This window comes from Nothoprocta perdicaria, unplaced genomic scaffold (genome assembly GCF_003342845.1).
Source record: "Nothoprocta perdicaria isolate Ctin4 unplaced genomic scaffold, notPer1 scaffold_114, whole genome shotgun sequence".
NCBI classification, from domain to species: domain Eukaryota; kingdom Metazoa; phylum Chordata; class Aves; order Tinamiformes; family Tinamidae; genus Nothoprocta; species Nothoprocta perdicaria.
The window spans coordinates 1,131,235-1,148,296 of NW_020454250.1; the positions used below are offsets into that span (position 1 = coordinate 1,131,235).

General features: G+C 34.7%; 1 protein-coding gene across 1 annotated transcript in view; it reads right to left on the bottom strand.

Annotated features, from left to right (window-relative positions):
* The window catches only part of LOC112959301 (contactin-associated protein-like 4), a 221,809-nt gene that overhangs the window by 121,052 nt on the left and 83,695 nt on the right, over positions 1-17,062 (bottom strand). The window lies entirely within an intron of this gene.

Below are 17,062 nucleotides of genomic sequence, written 5' to 3' on the forward strand. Positions count from 1 at the left end.
ATTATGTGATTTATTCTTTTTTTTTTTTTTTTTTTTTTAATCTATTTCATACCACACTTCTTTGTATAACTCAAGTTAACTGCAAGCTAACTATGCTGTGGGTCCTGCATCAAATACTCAATACTACTACAGACTCCCTCTTTCTCCTTGCATCCTTTTCATGTTACATTTTTTAAGCTAGCTCCTTTTCCCTAATTGATTGACTTTTGGAATATTGATACTATTCCTTATATTGTCCTGTGTTGTAATTACATTGCATCTGGAACTGATTCTTATAGCAACTCACCAAAACAAAGGTTATTATAACTTATTTTTACCCTGGTGGAAAATACAGCAAAACCACTGACAAAGTTATTCTGCATAGCACTGGAGATGAAGATGGTGTGATAAAATCGTCAAGAATTACTGTGGGGTAAAAAACAAGAAAAAATCTCAGGAAAGATACAGAGGGAAAAATGATATCTGACTGCTTCAGCTTGACTTCATTTCTAAAAAGTAGATGAACACTTTATGAAAAGCTGAATCTTATATTAAACTCTTAATTCTCAAGTTACCTTTCTTTAATTCCCAAGTTACGTTTCTTGAATCTTTTGCTTTATTTGATATATTTGATGAATGGGAGGAACAACTACTGAGGAATAGTTTTGAGAAAAATCTTTTTTTTTTCTGTTAGTATAAATACATTTTTTTTCTTCAACATCTGATTTTTGTCTCAGAGTATTAGTAGTTAAACATATTACTGAAAAACAATATAGTCCTAACATTTTAAGACAATTTTCCATTGCTTCAGTACCTTTTATAAAACACATTTATAAAATTAATGCATTAAGTTAAAACATATTGAAAACCTGTATGATTTAATATGGCAAAGTGATTCTGTCTGTGTGATTAACAAACACGTTAATTATAGAAGAAAAAAAAGCTATGACAAAATAAAATGAAAATGCCAATTCAATTAGCAGAAAATCAACTGCAGGTATTCCTTTGAGCTGCATTATTATTTCTACTATACAATAAAATAATATATATTGAATAAAATATTTAGGAGGTGTACCTATCTGAACCAAGTGGGAGACTTCTATAACTATACTTAAAAGATACCTATATTATTAATTAAAGAATATAGTCCTATTCAATATAGAGATTCAAAAATATATACTTATTGCAAATAAGTATATAAGGTCAAGTGTACAGAGTATTTTGAGAGTATATCTTGCCTCTTAGAATTTTGAGAGTATATCTTGCCTCTTAGAATATTTCCAGTCTATTTTGCTTGACAGTTTGAAATATCTAATTTTCAAATATATTCACTTCTAATCAAAACTCTTTAATTAACTCAAATTCATGTTAATATCTTTAACTCCTTCTTCACAGGTTGTGGGATTTTTTTTTTTTTCCTCCCATATTGCTAACAATTCCTGTATCTAGCCTTTGAATACCACTTATGATCTACAGGTTTTCTGCAAGCCTGTGGTAAAGAACAGCAAGTAAAAAAACCAACTTCATAATTAAATGTATGTATTATAAATGAGTCCTTGTAGAAAGGTCACATTTCCTTCCTGGGGGATTTTTGAAGTTTCAACCACAGCTATTCTCTGGTTTCCATTTTCCAGTGAGTTCTTCCTCTGAGTATCTCCCTGTTCAGTTCCAAATCACTTTCATCAGTTAAAGCTAGGATCACAGTTCTTCCATGATTCAGACAAACTTCCTAAATTTAAATAGGCAATTAACTACAAATACAGATACTGGTGCTCAGTGCTATACAAATGTGATTGATTTCTAACACACGATTATTCGATGATTCCTTTATGTAGTTCATTTTTAGTATCTTCAAAGAAGTATTACTGGGTATATAACAGAAAGCAAAGGAAAAGATATAGGACAAATGTATTCAGATACAAAATTTTCTCTATAATTAAGATCAGAATTCTTAATGTTCATGGCACGAAATACATGCAATTTACCATTTTAATCTTATGTTGCCTGAACTATCAGTTTGTACATAATTCACATAAAATTTTTACACTCATACATTTTACTCAGAATCTCAAAAATGTAGATGACAATCTTTACACTTTTATATTTCTAGGAGAAATAGAGAGCAATAGAGTGAGCAAGAAACAATTTATTCCTTTGAAAAAGTCAAGTTTTAGGAAGAATTCAGAAAATTAGTATACACTGAATTAGATATTCTTCAATGTTTGAGGGCCCTGGGTTTATGAAGTTTAAGCATTTATAGCATCTGATCTAGTTATTCATTATTTTTGGTTACAAAGAGGAAAATATTTCCTCTGCAAAAATTCTTCAATCCTACTAGTATGATTTTCATTTCCATGTTACATTTTAAATGTAATAAAATATTTTGTTGTCTAGTAACGTTTTTTGCCTTTCAGTTGTAATAACAGTATGCTATCTGTTGCCTCAGTAATAATACAGAACCACCATAATGCATTTAAAGTGAATTTACATATAGATTAAAAATAATTTCTTTTTTTTCAAAATACGTGTAATGTATATATTCACAGCTAAATACCTTCAACCAGCAGAAAATTTAGCAAGACTATAAAGCTAAACTGAACAAGTGACCTATGATGTGTTTGAGGGAACTTTACTTTTCTGTTCATTTTAAAGTATTTCTGAAAGCCATTAAGTTCTTTAACTAGGCAAATTCATTATTTCATTACCTTTACAAACAATACAATGTCACAGATTATGGAAATTGGAATAAAAAGTAGCAAAGTTCTCTTTAGCTTTTTCTGCCTGCCACAACGTATTCATGGAGAGTTCAATATTTACATATATTTATATCTTACATGCATTGGTGATTTTTTTCCCCTAAGTTCCTCCCTGAGGTGAATATGTTAAGTCTGCAGTAGATAATACTTTTGTGAATGTCTGTTCTAACACAGTCTGATTTGTTTTGTCAATATCAAAGTGAAGAAAGTAATGCCCTGTGATACTTTTATTTTCTGGTCGCCATACTTGAAGGACAGAACAGAATAATATTCATAATTTGGCAGGATTTGATTAATTCAAAACCCTGCATTACTTAGTTTACTACAAAATTCTCTCTTATGGATAATGATGTAAAGGTAAAATAAAGAAATACAAGCCCAGCTGCTACAAAACAAACTGGATAAGCTCAGGCAAAATAGTTATTTAATAAGGTACTGTGGCTGAAACATTTATTAATACAGCTGTTTAATTGTGCTGCTCTTGACTCAATTTAAAGTCTCAGCTTGCAATCACTTAGGCAACAGTACACACTGCTAACTTGAGTGCTTATATTGATTTCATGTGAACAGTGTAATTAACATCAGGACCTCCTGAGTAAAAAAGGGAAGTCACAAGCAAGCATGTCACGTAATTTCCAACACAATAATCACCAACAAATAATCCCTAATGTGTTTAAATCTTTCTTTAAAAGAGAAAGGCTTTAGTTGCTGTTTAAATTGCTGTATAATGTAAACTTGTGAAATTATTATTAGAAGAAAGTACTCAGGTGATGAGGTGCAGTAAATCAAATCACTTGTAACAGAGGAACCCACAGAAATTGCAGAAATTGTAGCATTACATATCAACACATTAGAAAGAAGAGATGCCATTATGATTATATGAAGAAATTTTCAAAAATTCCTTTAAATACAAACATTTACCACAATAAAGAGCTGGACTGAAGAATATTTGTTAACTGAATTCATCCGTTGTGAAAGAAAAGACTAGTAAATACTCAAATAAAATGCTTAAATGTACAGCTACCTGTAAGCACAACTGAGGGTTTTATTTTTACTGCTATCCTGGATTTCTAAATTGGTACTGGTTATATCATTATTGTATATCATATTACATTATATGATATTGTTTATGTTATATGATATTGTATATCACTATTGTATTGTATATACATTACATGATGTTTATAAATGTGAAAACTTTCCCATAGTTACTAAGGACCTTCAATAGCCTAATAGCCTAATCACATTTCAATAGCCTTCTTACACCAGTAAGAAAGAAAAGAAAAAAGAAAAAAAAAAAAAAGACAAGAATTTGTCCAGTGCCTGAGGTTACCCAATTTTATCATATACTATTCTGATCTTCCTACGTCACGCATAGATGACACAAATTAAATATCAACAGCAAATTTCATCAACAAACTTCCATTTTTTTTCCTGATCTCTGGTAAAAACTACTAAGTAAATTTACTAAGTAAATACTATATCTAGACCAATGCTCAAAGAACTGTGCAGTTAACCTCAATCTAACTTCCATCTTCTTTCCACACAGCTTATTTTCTTCTCTTTTCAAATAGAGAAATGCATTTCTTTAGTCCATTTCTTAAACATCTATAAACTCTTGAATTAGTTTCATCACTTCCTCTTAACTATCTGTAAAGAACAAGAAAAGTAAATAATATTTCTTATTTATCATTGCTTATCTAAGTATAGGTGCAATTTGTTCTGCAATAAAGAACAGAAGAATATAAAACCACAAATCAATTGCATTAACATGACAGATAAATAGAAAATGACATGTAACAACATGTGATCACGAATTTGAAAATGAGAATATGGATCTGTAATCAATTTCCTGTTTGTTTTATCTGATTACCATTTTCTTATATCTGAGGACTTGTATTGCCATGAATAGGAAATCACTGTACTGAAAAAAGGCCCTCTCATCACTTGTTTGATGTATAAAGAAATATGAGAGATATTCACAACTGAGAAGAGACTGACTTTCTGAGTACAAATTTGCCTAACTTGATGACAGAGTTAGTGGTAATTATTAAATATAAAATACTACTACAACTTTATAATGGATAAATTAAGAATACCGCAAATCAATATACACAAAGGACTGGCAACAGTCACTGAGCTCAATCTTAATCTGAAATGCAATTGGAATAACTTTACTGAAATCAGTATATACAGGTTAAAACTAACCAGCAGAATGTTAATAATACTGAAATCCCACCATGAAAGTAACCATACATTAATGCTATAAATTTCCCAATAAACCTAAAAGAAAATGACTTAAGGATAAGAGCTCGGAAGATTTGCAGTGCTGAAGAAAATGCAAAAGACATATTGAATATTGAGTGATTAAGTACAACAGGACAGGAAGAGATGCGCACACCCTAAGGAGGTGCATTGATCAACAGATGAATGAATCTAGAGAAGAGGAATGGATGGAGGAGAGGAGGAAACTTATCTAGGGTGTCACTGGGGATCATCTATCTAAATTTTGTAGTATCTGTAGATGGAGTTCTGTATCGATGCGCCATTACAACCTTTCAAATATAGGTATCTTGCTCAAACAGCTAGGCCGGGACAATGAAGTAAGCCTTAAGTCTCAACAAATACTTCCCACTATGCCTTTTACAACACTATTAGCACTAGATTTCAAAATCAGCTGGAGAAAGTAAGAAATTAATAAATTAATAAGACTTTTTTTTTTTTTTTTTTTTTTTGGTGCCATCAAAATTAAATATTCCTTTCCCATCATAAATGAGCTCTATGACTTACCTAACTCTTCTATCACCTTGGCAGCATTCATTGAATCACTAGTTGCCTATCCCAGCAAATCTGGAAAGCTGGTAAAAATGTATCACTACCAGCAATGCCTTGATGAAGCAAGAGAGCTAATGAAAAGTGAACAATACTGGAATTCAGTATGTCCAAGAAGGCCTTAAACAGCCAGATTTGCCAATCTGCCAACAGCCAGATTTGTCTGTAGCTTTTATGAGTGAGAGTTTTACAGCAAAGAACTATCCAGTTTTCTATCTGGACTTGCACAGTTCTTTCAGACTTGTTATTTTTTCACAATTTCACATAATACATCAAATTAATTTCTCAGGAAGAAAAAAGAAAACCATAATCAGAGAAAACTTAGTTTCCTTTTTAATCAAAAGGCATTTAAAATATAGGAAAACAATACAACTTGCATGGCCCTCACCCCAAGAAGATTCAAGGACTAAGAGATAAGACATATAAGGAAGAGGCAAAAATGTTTACATAAATGGGGAAAGAAAAGATCCATAAGGAGGTAGTAATAATCTATAAATAATTTTGAGGTAACAATATAAATTAAGGGAATTCATGGTCTCAGAACAAAAGAATAAAAATGGTAACAGCAAGAGGAAGCTAAAGGAAGAACAGTTTCACCTCCAGATTCAGAGAAAAAATACATTAAATGGCAAAACTTACACCCAAAGAGAAGACGGTAGTGAAGGAAAGAAAGAAAGAAAAAAAAAAAAAAAAAAAGAGAAGTTTATAGTAACACTGCTCTAAAGCAAATTTCTTTGCAAAAATTTAAAGAAAAGAATCAGAAGCCATTCAGTTCATTAAATGAAGAATTTTCCTCCTCCTTGATTTGGAGATTTATGCGTAGACAGGAAGAAGTGTATGTATCTTCTTCTTGGAAAAATAAGACAAACTAACAAAGCTGAGGACACAAATGGCTTGAACATAAAACATTTTTAAAATGGAAATAAATCATAGTTATGTTATTTTCTTGTTTGTATTTTAGAATTCATATTGTAGTTCAAGTGCGATATTTTGTAAAAAGGTAAAAAGTAAAACAGAAACATTTTTTTTAAAAATATTTATATATTTCCTGATATCTGAATCTTATTTCTTCATAGAAGCTGCTAAACAAATGTTATTCTTGTTCTCAAACATTATTTTGAATCATATTATCAATTGAACATATTTTTAAAAAAAAACATAAAAAAAGTTCTTAACAGCAAGATAGGAAAGTTGCTGTTACAAAGGGTGAACTCAAAAGCTGAATAAATGTCAAGCTACAACAGTCCTTCTATTTATATTTTAAGAAGTCTGAAACATCTATCTCATGTTAATATGCTTATCTCTCAACTACCTACAATCACTTTTATCAGGTGATCTGATCCTGAAAAGAAAAATATCCATGTGAATTTCCCATAAATTTCTCTAAAATTACCTGGGATTTTTCACATTTCAATGATGATCAATAGACAAGTATGACTGACCTATATAACGTTCCAAGGAAAACGAGTAAGATTACTTGGATCTTACCATATTACAGGAGACAGAGGCTTTTAATTGCAAGAGATAAGCACAGAATTCTTCACGTGCATGCAAATGCCTGCAGGCAGAGATTTCCATTTATTTTCATTATTTTTATTATCCATTATATATTCCATTATTTATATTTTTCATTATTTCTTTTGGATAATTGAGGGCTTAGCTGACAGTTAATTTCATATATTCACCATGTTAAAGACATCATGGTAACTCAGCTTAAACACTAACTGGACAGATTTTGGCTAAATGCAAAGAAGAAATAGTGATTTTGCATCCAGATCAATCTTTTAATATGCCTTGTTCCTTTTCACCATTAAAACACATCTTTGCCTATCTTCTAACTCAATTTAAATCAGGTAGATTTCCATACTATTATCAGCCATCCACAAAATATTGTTTTCCAGTAATCTTTTTTACAGAAGTGCGGTTTCAGTTATCGAATTAGGACACTTCTTCTTCTTTTTTTTTTTTTTTTTTCCTTCATAATAGTTCCCCTCACCATATCTTAATCTTAAAAGTCAAAAGCGTCTGTATTTGTATACTAAATATTAGGTTTTAACAATAGCAAGGAAAAGCTATACACTGTCAAACTGTTTCTCTATTTTGACATTTTCTTAATAGCAAGTTTCAGCTTCCAAGATGCCTTCAATTTCTGTCAAAATGAAAAATTATTTAAATTGACAGAAAATTAAATGCACTGTAGGTCAGATAAAATGGGATAAACATGTATCTTCAACTACTTACCTTTGAAGAATTAACCCGCTATTCAGTTTGACTTTATGATTGGAGGCTGCAGGAAAAAATGCCTCCCTTAATCTTTTCCTTGCTGTAAATAAAAATATCTGTGTGCTTCATTTTATGAATTGATTGATTTGAATCTCCTACCTAGTAATAAGTTAGGAAAAAGTGGCCTAGTCCTTTATGAAATCAACATTGTACTCTATGCTTACACTTTATTAGCATCTAAGATCCTGTTAAAAATGATAATATTCAGTGGACAGGTTTTGGTAAATAAAATGATTGATACACAGTTAGTTGTTATAGACCACAATGTGTCAGAAAACTTATTCAACTGTAAGAAAATATGACTAAATAGCCTCTGCATGCTTTTGGGGATGCACTTGTAGGAAGCAAAGACTACTTCCTTTCCACAAATAATCAAATGAAAGAGTGAGAAGCAGAAAGTTTTCATCTTCTCTCACATCTCAACATCAGATCCTGTGTTTTGTCCTAGAGACTGGAGATAAAGACTGATTAGAACTCCCATTTCATTTCAAGACTGTAGAGCTTGACTATGTCTTCATATGTCCTTTGATCACAGATTTTTCCTCCCTACATTTTACTATTCCCATCTAATAAATTAGCAACAGGAATTTAGAACAGATGAGTATTAAAATATAATAAAGATATGCTCAATGCTGTTTTTTATTTAAGCATATTTAGTTAATTTGTTTAGTAGTCAGCGTGGATTCACCAAGGGAAAGTCATATTTGACGAACCTAAGAGCTTTCTACAATAGGATGACTGGCTGGAGGGATAAGGGGAGAGCCATGGTTGTTGTCTACCTTGACTTCAGCAAGGCTTTTGACACTGTCTCCCATAATATCCTCATAGGAAAGCTCTGGAAGTATTGTCTGGACATGTGCACAGTGACGTGGATTGAGAACCGGCAGGATGGCAGAGCTCAGAGGGTGGTTATAAATGGGTCTGAGTCCAGTTGGAGGCCTTTGTCCAATGCTGTCCCCCAGGGGTCAGTACTGGGCCAGGTGCTGTTCAATTTGTTCATTAATGACACGGATGAGGGTGCAGAGTGCACCTTACGCAAGTTTGCAGATGATACCAAGCTGGGTGGAGTGGCCGACACTTCGAAGGGCTGTGCTGCCATTCAGAGGGACCTGGACAGGCTGGAGAGTTGGGCTGAGGTTCAATAAGGACAAGTGCAGGGTCCTGCACCTGTATAGGAATAACCTCAGGCATCAATATAGATTAGGGGTTGACCTGCTGGAGAGCAGCTGCACAGGGAGAGACCTGGGAGTCCTGGCTGACAACAAGTTAATCATGACCAAGCAGTGAGCCCTCGTGAAGGGGGAATGTAGACAGGATGGGGCCAAGCTCTTTTCAGTTGTGGCCAATGATAGGACAACAGGCAATGTGTGTAAGTTGAAACACAGGAAGTTCTATCTCCATATTAGGAAGAATTTCTTTTCTGTGAGGGTGACAGAGCCCTGGAACAGGCTGGACAGGGAGGTTGTGGAGTCTCCTTCTCTGGAGGTCTTCAAAACCCACCTGCACGATACCCTGTGCCTCCTGTTCTGGATGGCCTTGTTAGAGAAGAGGGGTTGGACTAGATGATCTCTAAAGGTCCCTTCAAATCTCAACCATTCTATGATTCTGTGTAATTTAGCTTTGCATTGATTTAAAAGTTTCAAAATTTACTTTGATTACAAATTTGAATGTGCCCCCAAATACTTAAGTCTGAATGATATGGAATAGATACTTATTATGAAGTATTTTCTAAAATCGAACAAAAAATATTTCTACAAATGAAAAAAAAATCTGTTAGTTTGATGACTTTTAAAGCAGGCCTTTTGTTTTGAAAATGTCTGAGTATCATTTTGAATGTTGGCTTTTTTTTCTGATTTCTCAGTAATTGGAGGCATCCTTACCAGAGCTTAGGTTTTTATTTTGTGATATGCCTAGATAGACTAGATTGACACTTTTTTTTTCTCTTCAAAGGGTCAGGATTAGTTTATAAAAAGAAAAATGAAGGAAGAGACTATTATTGTTCGTTTGTAATAGATGTATGAAGACAGCATCCTGCTAGAGAGCTAAGCTGACCCTTTCTGAACTAAGAATTTGTGACTACAGCTTTTTCCTTGAAAGTGATTGAGACATTAAGCCACATGCAAGCCTGCTTAGCCTCAAGACAAAGCAGACAGCCTTGTACTTTCAGCATGATCAAAATAAAAAGTCTCATCTGTCTCTTTACAATGACAATAAACTAGGACACCTAAAATAGATGCTAATACACTCACCACCTTTTCACAGAATCCTTATTTTCTTAAAAGAAATTAGACATCATGGAATATGTCATACTTTTGCTAGACATGTATCTAAAATATTATGTTAATGTAACATTAATAAAAGATAGGCAATATCACCAGGGCTCTGTTTTAAAAGGGATAATGCTTATGTTAGAAATTTGCATCCTCTGCAATCAAACAGCTTTTAGAGTTTTCACTTTATAATTGGATATCACAACAAACCAGCATGTGTAAAACAATACAACTACCATGATTTAAGTGTCACTAAACATTAACATTAGGAACATTGAATTGTTACTGAATTAATGCTTTTGCAGTTTCCTGGATGTTCGATGTAAATCCTCTCAGTTGCATTGCAGAAGTCTCTGTCAGGGATTGGTTTATAGTTGTATGGTGTTATACAGAGACTAATGTATATGTAGCAGCCCGTGTCAACTGCCAAAGTCATCTTAGAAAAGGCTGACAGAGGAATCACTGAATCAATACATGCACTAAAAGGAAGGAAGATAAACCTCCAAGTGTCTATATTCTAGCACTATGCTCAAGTGTAGAGTGAATTCCACTGCATATAATTAATGCTTGAAATCCCTTCAGAATTCTGAATAAACATGTATTTCTCACTTTCCATAAGATAACTTCATTTGTCTGGAAGCAATAAAACAATAGGAATGATGGTCTGCAGCATCTGCAACACTTTGGTTTTTTACTCAAATAATTGCTAAACAATATATTTCCTGGACCTTTCTTCATCTGTTCTATACTTCTTCCCTCTATGGCTTTGTCTAGAAAATCTTCATCAGTGACTTTTTTTTCTGATTTCACCTCACTGCCATTATACATATGTATGTGGGTCAGTGAAAGGTGCAGGTCAGACCTGTAGTCAGACATACAGAAGTCAGGCTTTGGCTCCACAACCTTTATCCATCTCTTTGGGAATTTTAATTTTTAAGCTAAATTTTGAAAAACGCCAAATTACAATTCCACCATTATTTAAAGAAATTGCATTAAAAAAAAAAAAAAAGAATAAAAAGATACTAAAGAAAAAAAAGGAAAATATGTATGCGTCACACCTAGGTATTTTTTGATCCCCAGTGAACAAGCACTCTCTTCGCTTTCCTTTATGGATGAAACAAATATCTCGTACTGCTACAGAATGTTTTTGATATTTACCGTTTTTAGAAAGATGTACTGTCTCTCCCTTTCATCCAGAAAACTCTCTCTAACTCAAATTATATACAGGATCTATTCAAAATCAAAGAAAAATTTATTGTCATCATGATTTCAGAAGTTTCCAACCCTATCATCTGAAGGTGCCAGTGTACTGTAAAGAATGATAGAAGTACAATCCTTCTCTTTCAGGAGGTTTATTAAAGAAAGACGGTATTTAATGATGAAATAACATCTGAAAGCCAACAGCTTAGATCTCTTTCTCAGTCACAGCAATTCACAGGTCATTTTGTCCAACTATATTTAGTCTTTTCAGGCTTTCCAATTAAGAAAGATTTTTCCCAATTAAAGAAAAAAGGTTTTATATCATGCTACCTTTTCCTTTGTTAGGAAACTTAAATGACTAATCACAGTCTCTCTGTAACACTACCTTCCAGTCTTATTTTGTCTATTAGAGATGGACAAATAGAAAAAAAAAGTAGCAGAATATATAAATTCTAGTGTTGAACTTCATATATACTAAAATCCTTTAATTTCCAGCAAAATTCATGGTGCAACTTATAAGTTTAACTTCTCTATTGACAGCTTAGGGACAAAATGGATAATGTTTTGTTTTAAAAAAAAACAAACCTCAACAACAACATTGTGAAAATAGTTAAACATGTGAAACATCTGAAGCTTCAGATCATAAGCTACCTCCTCGTTGACACTAAGTGATTTTCTTTCTACTAGCTAGTAAAATCATTTACCCAATAACTCATCACAGATTACTCTCTTTCTATTCTATCTTTGAAAATCAATTTCTTTCCTACTTCATTTGCTGTGAGTATGGTTGTGTGTGCTGCATTTGATGTATTCAGATTTCCTACAGTAAATAATCCGAGGATCCTACTTATTTTGCATTCCTATGTTAACCATTGACTTCTTTTTTTAGAAGGAACTCATATAACTTATATTACAGATGGAACAAGTTGTTGATCTTTAAAATATTTTTTTCCTATTTTCTTTCTTTTTTTTTTTTTTTTCTAGAATAAAAACACCAACATTGTCCTGCATGCCTTATGATGTTTTCAGATTTTTTCTAATAAATAAGTTCGGAATGACTAGTATTTTCTTTTTTCTTTTTTTTTTTTTTCACTTTCATGATATCAATAAACAACTAAAGGGTAATTCTAGTTATTCCACAAATGTCCTAGTGGAGCAAAGCTGTGTGGACAAAAGTAGTGCACAGACCAACCTAGGAACACATATCTCTGCTTTGTTTCTTCCAAAACATAAAATATGTTTAAATGATCAAATTAGTTGTGACATTCATAAAGCCTAACTTCCTTTTCCTTCATAAAGCCTTGCCTATAGAATCATCTTTTATTTTTCCGATCCACAGCAATGAGCAGAAGTGATTTTCCCACAGTCGTTAACAAGTAAATGGAAAAATAAAAAAGGATTGCACCTCAGTACTTCTCTTCAGTGCTTTGCTCTGTCCACAGATTGATGTCTTTTGCGTCACTAATGTATATGTCATGCATATTTAGCCCTCAGCTGCCTTCCCTGGTTAACTTTCCCTTTTCCACACTAGTGTAACTACTCTTTTCTTCATTAACACTGCATTTTCCTGCATTCAACTCCATGCTTTTCACTTCAGCACACCCTGATTTAATTGTAGGTTTTTCTCTTTTGTTCTTTCAAATCCCTTTCTCATGCAGAATCTTTTTACCCCCCACCCCGTCTTATTCACCATGTATGTGTAAATGTGTATTTTATCCTTGAAATCTTCTCCCTCTTCCAGGGAGGTCTTCAAAACCCACCTGGATGCCACCCTGTGCCACATGCTCTAGGTGTGCCTGCTTGAGCAGGAAGGTTGGACTAGATGATCTGTAGAGGTCCCTTCCAACCTTAAATATTCTGAAATATTCTTTTCTCTGTCCTCAATTCAAGTCCTATGATAACTCCAATAGCATTTCCAGTCTTTTCTACAAGAACTATCAAGTAGTAGTAAAAATAAATTATTTAAAATATATCCACCCAATGGAATTGTACATCTGCAGTATGTCAGCACTCTTATTGTACCCATGCCTGAAAATTTTAAAGAAAAAAAAAAAAAAAAAGGGAAGAAAATCCTTTCCAAGATAATAAATAAATTCATCTCTTTTCTCTGTTTTATGTTTGCTGCTTTGTGATTTCAAAACTTTGGCAACTTATTTTCTCTACCACACAATCTATGCAGCCACTTACAGACTTTGCAGTAAATAAACTTAAAACTGAACTACCAAGTCTATAAACAGGTTACTTAACAGGACAAAACAACACCTCTCCGTCCCACCTGCTCTTGCAAAACTTGTTTTTTCATCAAGCAAAATGTCTATACTCCTCCAAAAAATAAGTTCAACACATCTTTCTACTTGTATGCCTTTCTTATCTTTCACTTGACTAAATACTATTAAAAATGAATTGAATAGAGTTTTTCTCAATTTAATTTAGTTTTGTTATTTAAAGTATAGTATTACGTATAACAGATCTCAAGGTTTGGTTAAAGACAGCAGTAATATATAGTGTACTATGTTGGAAGGAAACAAGGGAATACTGCATATACTAACATTTAAAAGAGTAGTACATGTTTCTTTCCAAAACACATTTCAAATTCCAAAGGGATATTATATATTCAATTGCAGAACTATCTGAAAAATCAGGCAGTAAACAACAGCACAATCCCATCTCACAGCTCCAGATAGTTGACAAATTTATTACTCAGCAGTGCTTTATGTTTGCTAATTTTAATATTTAATTACATGTGATACCAGAAAATAGTTGACATAATCAGTTAGCACTAATCTATGAGGAAACCTAAACCTTTTCATAAACTCTTTCATACCTCTCCCTACAGTCTATAATGTCCTCCCACAGCTTAAATTACCACATTTTTTTGGATTTTAAATTTCTTCCTGTCACATAGAGTCATAGAATTATAGAATCCTTAAGGTTGGAAGGAACTTCTAAAGGTCATCTGATTCAACTTCCCTGAACACACAGGATCACCTAGAGCACATGGTACACGATTGTGTCCAAGTGGGTTTTGAATATCTCCAGAGAAGGAGATTCCACCATTCCCCTTGGCAGCCTCTTCCAGTGCTCTGTCACTCTCACTGTTAAGAAATTTTAAAAAGTTCCTGTGGAACTTTTGGTACTTGAGTTTGTGGCCATTTTCTCTAGTTCTATCAGTGGCCACCACTGAAAAGAGGCCAGCTACATCCTCCTCACTGCCTCACTTGAGGTATTTATAGACATTGATCAGATGCCCCCTCAGTCTTCTCTTCTTCAGGCTGAACATGCCCAGCTCTCTCAGCCTTTGCTCATAGGTTCCAGGCCCCTAATCATCCATGTAGTATAGCACAGAACTCTTTCTAGCAGCTCCACATCTCTCTTGTACTGGGCAGCCCAGAACTGGACACAGTAGAACAGATGTCGCCTCAAGAGGGCTGAGTAGAGGAGGATGATCACCTTCCTTGACCTGCTGGAGATGCTCTTCTTAATGCATCCCAGGATACCATTGGGCTTCTTGGCCACCAGGGCAATGCCGCCTCATGGTCAGCTTGTCGTCCACCATAACGCCTAGGTCCCTCTCTGTGGGGCTGCTCTCCAGAAGGTCACTCCCCAGGGTTATAGTGTCGAGGGTTATTCATCCCCAAGGTCAAGACCCTGCACTTCTCTTGTTGAATTTCACAAGGTTTCTCACTGCTCAGTTGTCCAGCCTGTCCAGGTCCCTCTGGATGGCAGCACAGTCCTCTTGGGTATTAGCTACTCCTCCCAGTTTGGTATCATCAGCAAACTTGTTGAGGGAGCACTCCATCCCTTCATCCGGGTCACTGATGGATAAATTGAACAGGACTGGACCGAGAACTGACCCCTGGGGACACCGCTAACTACAGGCCTCTAACTGGACTCAGCGTCACTGATCACAACCCTCTGAGTTCTGCCATCCATCCAGTTCTCGCTCCACACATCTGGAGCTTGCCTGAGAGGATGTTCTGAGGGATGGTGTCAAAACCTTTGCTCAGTTCCATATAGATAACATCCACCGCTCTTCCCTCATCTATCCAGCCAGTCACTCCATCACAGAAGGCTATCAGGTTAGTCCAGCATGATTTCCCCTTGGTGAATCCATGCTGGCTATTCCTGATCACTTTCTTGCTCCCCATGCACTTGGACACAACATCCAAGATGAGCTCCATCACTTTCCTAGGGATGGAGGTGAGACTGACTGGCCTGTAGTTGCCTGGGTCCTCCTTGCCCTTTTCAAGACTGGTGTGACATTGGCTTTCTTCTAGCCCTCAGGCACCTCCTCTGTTCTCCACAAGCTTTTAAGGATGATGGAGAGAGGCTTAGCTATAACATCTCATGCCGCACTCTCGGGTGCATCTCATCTGGGCCCATGGATTTGCTGGTATCAAGTTTCCTTAAATGCTCTCTGACCTTCCTCTACCCAGGGCAAATCTTCCTCTCTTTAGGCTTCTTCTCTTGTCCCTAGGGTCTGGGATTCCAGACAGCTGGACACTGAAGCAAAGAATGCATTCAGCAACTCTAGTTTTTCTGTGTTTTTCTCAGGACACTCACCCCGTTCACCAGCGGACCCACATTCTCCATAATCTTCCTTTTGCCAGTGATATATTTGAAGAAGCTCTTATTATTTTTAACATCCCTAGCCAGATTTTGTTCCAAGCATGCCTTAGCTTTCCTTGCTGGATCCCTGCATTCCCTGACAACATTCCTGTATTTCTCCCAAGGGGCCTATCCTGTCTTCCACATTCTGTTTACTGCTTTCATCTGCTTCATTTTTGCCAGGAGATTACTGTTCATCCACGTAGGCTTCCTGTCCCTTCCTCCTCCTTCCCCACCAACTTGAAGTGGTCCCGCCCCCCTACTTCTTACTCACAAGGATGCACCGTTGTTGAGCATGGAGGAAAGGTTGCTTGAAAACTAACCAGCTGTCTTGGGCTCCAATTCCTTTTCCTAAAACTTCTCCTGTCAATAACTCTCCAAATCATAAATGCTAACATAGGAGCAAAAATGTGTGCAGACAAGTAGTTAAAAAGATGATTACTGCAAATGTCACAGAGTCCTGTAAGGAATTCACCAATGTCTTCCATAGACTAATCTACTAGAAAGCTGAATATCAAATTAAACGCAGCAGGTAAGTAATATTCATTACCCATTCAGTAAGCAAATTATTAGTTTAAATTAAAATTTAGCTGATTTGTGTAAAATTCTGGGTACTACTGCAGTGTACAAAAAACCTAAATATATATTTTTTTTTTCATAGCTGAAATAGATCAAGTATGTCAGAGTACAGACACAGTATAGTCCATGGAGTTTAAATAAAATGCATTATGACTATCACCCAATAAAATATGCTGGTAGTGTTGCAGGTGAATTAAGATGAAAGAGCTACATAGTCAAAATAAGCTAGATGTTAACTGCTAGCATGTTTCATTTCACTTTTCAAATGTTTTGATCCAATTCTGGAAACCAGAAAAAAATGGAAATATCCAATTGCAGTTGATTTCCATAAAGCTAAGTAGATAGTGATATGAGGGAAAGGGTGCATGGAGAGAACTTTAGGCAGTTCCTATTATTTTTATTGAGGCTACTGACCTTCAAAATCAGGCCATTTTAAAAGAGTGAAAGGAAAAGGTATTAGTCATGAAATTTTCAAAATACAGAATTCACCTCATAGAAAACTTGACTAGATGTAAGACAAATAGTGCTGACATAAGTGCTGAATCACATATTTAA